The sequence below is a fragment of the Styela clava genome, chromosome 2, assembly GCF_964204865.1.
Source record: "Styela clava chromosome 2, kaStyClav1.hap1.2, whole genome shotgun sequence".
NCBI lineage: Eukaryota > Metazoa > Chordata > Ascidiacea > Stolidobranchia > Styelidae > Styela > Styela clava.
The window spans coordinates 27994429-27999428 of NC_135251.1; the positions used below are offsets into that span (position 1 = coordinate 27994429).

General features: G+C 56.0%; 2 non-coding genes and 1 pseudogene across 2 annotated transcripts; all 3 read left to right on the top strand.

The window, feature by feature from the left end:
* The first annotated feature begins 1956 nt into the window (after positions 1-1956).
* LOC144420271 (small subunit ribosomal RNA) lies at positions 1957-3762 on the top strand. The gene has a single exon (XR_013474624.1). It is a non-coding gene; the product is annotated as a small subunit ribosomal RNA (ribosomal RNA).
* Positions 3763-4060: 298 nt separating this feature from the next.
* Positions 4061-4214, top strand: LOC144420342 (5.8S ribosomal RNA). The gene has a single exon (XR_013474688.1). It is a non-coding gene; the product is annotated as a 5.8S ribosomal RNA (ribosomal RNA).
* Positions 4215-4502: 288 nt separating this feature from the next.
* The window catches only part of LOC144420057 (large subunit ribosomal RNA), a 3823-nt pseudogene continuing 3325 nt past the window's right edge, over positions 4503-5000 (top strand).

The window sequence follows — 5000 nt, forward strand, 5'->3', positions numbered from 1 at the left end:
GTGCTGCGTCGCCGGCATCGGCGTCGAAAGAAGCCGAGCCGAAAAAAGTTAAAGTACAAACGTGCAAGCATACTAACCTAACCCTAGGTAAGGCATGTCAGAGCGAAAGACAGTAATTTCGAATGAGCCAAGAAAGAGCGGTGCGGGGCCGGTCGGAGCGCACCCTTTTCTCGGTGGCTGGCGGGCGAGAGAGTGCTGCGTCGCCGGCATCGGCGTCGAAAGAAGCCGAGCCAAAAAAAGTTAAAGTACAAACGTGCAAGCATACTAACCTAACCCTAGGTAAGGCATGTCAGAGCGAAAGACAGTAAACTCGAATGAGCCATGAAAGAGCGGTGCGGGGCCGGTCGGAGCGCACCCTTTTCTCGGTGGCTGGCGGGCGAGAGAGTGCTGCGTCGCCGGCATCGGCGTCGAAAGAAGCCGAGCCGAAAAAAGTTAAAGTACAAACGTGCAAGCATACTAACCTAACCCTAGGTAAGGCATGTCAGAGCGAAAGACAGTAATTTCGAATGAGCCAAGAAAGAGCGGTGCGGGGCCGGTCGGAGCGCACCCTTTTCTCGGTGGCTGGCGGGCGAGAGAGTGCTGCGTCGCCGGCATCGGCGTCGAAAGAAGCCGAGCCAAAAAAAGTTAAAGTACAAACGTGCAAGCATACTAACCTAACCCTAGGTAAGGCATGTCAGAGCGAAAGACAGTAATTTCGAATGAGCCAAGAAAGAGCGGTGCGGGGCCGGTCGAAGCGCACCCTTTTCTCGGTGGCTGGCGGGCGAGAGAGTGCTGCGTCGCCGGCATCGGCGTCGAAAGAAGCCGAGCCAAAAAAAGTTAAAGTACAAACGTGCAAGCATACTAACCTAACCCTAGGTAAGGCATGTCAGAGCGAAAGACAGTAAACTCGAATGAGCCATGAAAGAGCGGTGCGGGGCCGGTCGGAGCGCACCCTTTTCTCGGTGGCTGGCGGGCGAGAGAGTGCTGCGTCGCCGGCATCGGCGTCGAAAGAAGCCGAGCCGAAAAAAGTTAAAGTACAAACGTGCAAGCATACTAACCTAACCCTAGGTAAGGCATGTCAGAGCGAAAGACAGTAATTTCGAATGAGCCAAGAAAGAGCGGTGCGGGGCCGGTCGGAGCGCACCCTTTTCTCGGTGGCTGGCGGGCGAGAGAGTGCTGCGTCGCCGGCATCGGCGTCGAAAGAAGCCGAGCCGAAAAAAGTTAAAGTACAAACGTGCAAGCATACTAACCTAACCCTAGGTAAGGCATGTCAGAGCGAAAGACAGTAATTTCGAATGAGCCAAGAAAGAGCGGTGCGGGGCCGGTCGGAGCGCACCCTTTTCTCGGTGGCTGGCGGGCGAGAGAGTGCTGCGTCGCCGGCATCGGCGTCGAAAGAAGCCGAGCCAAAAAAAGTTAAAGTACAAACGTGCAAGCATACTAACCTAACCCTAGGTAAGGCATGTCAGAGCGAAAGACAGTAAACTCGAATGAGCCATGAAAGAGCGGTGCGGGGCCGGTCGGAGCGCACCCTTTTCTCGGTGGCTGGCGGGCGAGAGAGTGCTGCGTCGCCGGCATCGGCGTCGAAAGAAGCCGAGCCGAAAAAAGTTAAAGTACAAACGCGATGCTAATGAGCGAGCCGTTGTCTCGACTAATATGTAGGGGGCGTTCGATCGAGCGTCTGGCTTGAGCGCTTGTCGGCCTAGCAGAACGGTCGCATTGTTATGCCCGGGTTTTAGGCACCGCTGCAGGCGGCCGGCAGAGCTCTTGTTTGTGCGAAACTGAATGGATCGAGCCCGAGAGAGGGCGAGCAAAGAAAAAACGCAAATCGCTCCGCCTGGCACTGCCGGCGAGAGCGTGGACGTCGCGGCCAGCGACTGTCGAAGCTGAGTACGGCCGCAGGCGATCGCCTCGGTCTTAAACGAATGCGACGAGCACGCGCCGGGCGGCCCAGCAAGGGCCGAGCGCAGCTGTCGCAGCTATCTGGTTGATCCTGCCAGTAGTGATATGCTTGTCTCAAAGATTAAGCCATGCAGGTGCAAGTACGAGTTCTCGTAAAGCGAAACTGCGAATGGCTCATTAAATCAGTCTTGGTTTATTTGGTCTCGTAAGCGAAGTGGATAACTGTGGTAATTCTAGAGCTAATACATGCATTAAGCGCCGACTTCGGGAGGCGCGCTTTTATCAGATCAAAACCGACCGGGTTCGTCCTGTGACGTTTGATGACTCTGGATAACCACGCGGATCGTACGGTCTCTGCACCGACGACGTATCATTCAAGTGTCTGCCCTATCAACTGTCGAAGGTACGCTACGTGCCTACCTTTGTGATAACGGGTAACGGGGAATCAGGGTTCGATTCCGGAGAGGGAGCCTGAGAAACGGCTACCACATCCAAGGAAGGCAGCAGGCGCGCAAATTACCCATTCCCGACACGGGGAGGTAGTGACGAAAAATAACAATACAGGACTCTAACGAGGCCCTGTAATTGGAATGAGTACATCCTAAAACTCTTAACGAGTATCCATTGGAGGGCAAGTCTGGTGCCAGCAGCCGCGGTAATTCCAGCTCCAACAGTGTATGCTAAAGTTGTTGCGGTTAAAAAGCTCGTAGTTGGATTTTGGGCGAGCGCCGCCGGTCCGTCGCAAGGCGTGTCACTGGTTGCGTTCGCCTCACCTTCGGTTCTCCGTCGGTGCTCTTGACTGAGTGTCGGCGCCGATAAGTTTACTTTGAAAAATTTTGAGTGTTCAAAGCAGGCTGTTCGCCTGCATAGTGTTGCATGGAATAATGGAATAGGACCTCGGTTCTATTTTGTTGGTTTTCGGAGCACGAGGTAATGATTAAGAGGGACAGACGGGGGCGTCCGTACTCTGCCGTTAGAGGTGAAATTCTTGGATCGGCGGAAGACGAACTACTGCGAAAGCATTCGCCAAGAATGTTTTCTTTAATCAAGAGCGAAAGTCAGAGGTTCGAAGACGATCAGATACCGTCCTAGTTCTGACTATAAACGATGCCAACTAGCGATCGGGAGGCGTTACCATGACGACCTTTCCGGCAGCTTCCGGGAAACCAAAGTCTTTGGGTTCCGGGGGAAGTATGGTTGCAAAGCTGAAACTTAAAGGAATTGACGGAAGGGCACCACCAGGAGTGGAGCCTGCGGCTTAATTTGACTCAACACGGGGAAACTCACCCGGCCCGGACACAGGTAGGATTGACAGATTGAGAGCTCTTTCTTGATTCTGTGGGTGGTGGTGCATGGCCGTTCTTAGTTGGTGGAGCGATTTGTCTGGTTAATTCCGATAACGAACGAGACTCTGGCATGCTAAATAGTTACGCGACCTTCTCGGTCGGCGTCTAACTTCTTAGAGGGACTAGTGGCGTTTAGCCACACGAGATTGAGCAATAACAGGTCTGTGATGCCCTTAAATGTCCGGGGCCGCACGCGCGCTACACTGAGTGAAGCAGCGAGTGTCTAACCTAGGCCGAAAGGTCCGGGTAACCCGTTGAACCTCATTCGTGATTGGGATAGGGACTTGCAATTGTTTCCCTTGAACGAGGAATTCCCAGTAAGCGCAAGTCATCAACTTGCGTTGATTACGTCCCTGCCCTTTGTACACACCGCCCGTCGCTACTACCGATTGAATGGTTTAGTGAGATCCTTGGATCGGCCCCGTCGCGGCTGGCAACGGCCGCGTCGGCGTGTCGAGAAGACGATCAAACTTGATCATTTAGAGGAAGTAAAAGTCGTAACAAGGTTTCCGTAGGTGAACCTGCGGAAGGATCATTACCGAAAGTGGTGGTAGGCCCCGGCCGACCGCGCACTTAATTGTCTTTGGGTGCCGCCGAGAGGGCGGCCGTCAATCGGGGTTCCGCCCCGTGCGACACGCGTAACACGTTGGCATAGCAAGGCAGCCGAGTGCGATGGTGGCTTCTGGGCACCGCGCTCGATGTGCCGCCGGCCCAGCCCGGCGGTCGCTCGGCGCCGTTTGTTGGTGTTTTTGTGCAGTTGTTGTCGGTGGTGGTTTTGTGGTCGATCCCACAGTGTGACGTCCGCGCGCTTCGGCGCCGGGCGAAACGTCGAGGACGACTCTTAACGGTGGATCACTCGGCTCGCGAGTCGATGAAGGACGCAGCCAAGTGCGAGAAGTAATGTGAATTGCAGAACACATTGAACGTCGACCTTCTGAACGCGAATTGCGGTCTCGGGTCAATCCCGGGACCGCGTCTGCCTCAGGGTCGCGTTCGTCCTCACCCGAGGGCCGTCGCCTGGCCTCTGCGAAGACGGCCGGGCGTCGCCCCAAGTTGAAGCGGTCGCCGAGCTTTCTCGGCGCGACCGCGTGTCCCGTACACCGCCGGCCCCTCGACGTGTTCAACTACGTTCGAGGGGCGGGTCCAGGTCGGTCGGTCCGGTCACGAGATCAAGACCGACCGTGGGCCAAGGCGGCGACGGTACGCGCTCGGTCGGCGCCGGCGGCGACGACTTGCGATGCCAGCGGGCCGTGTAAGAAGCGGCCCGCTTGACACATACGACCTGAGTTCAGGCGAGAGCACCCGCTGAATTTAAGCATATTATTAAGCGGAGGAAAAGAAACCAACAGGGATTCCCTGAGTAACGGCGAGTGAACCGGGAAGAGTCCAGCGTCGAATCTGCGCGCTTTTCGAGCGCGCCGAGTTGTGACGTACGGAAGTCCCAGTGCGGCTAACGGCGAGCGCCGGTGTCCTTCTGATCGAGGCCTCGTCCCACGGCGGGTGTTAGGCCCATAGGGGCGCTTGCCTTGGCCGCTTCGGGTCTTCTCGGAGTCGGGTTGTTTGGGAATGCAGCCCAAAGCGGGTGGTAAACTCCACCTAAGACTAAATACGGTCGCGAGGCCGATAGCGGACAAGTACCGTGAGGGAAAGTTGAAAAGCACTTTGAAGAGAGAGTTCAAGAGTACGTGAAACCGTTGAGAGGCAAACGGGAGGGCCCGTCAGGTCGCCGGCTCGCTTTCAGTTGGGTGCGGGGGCGCGCCGTCTCGGTTCGCGGAC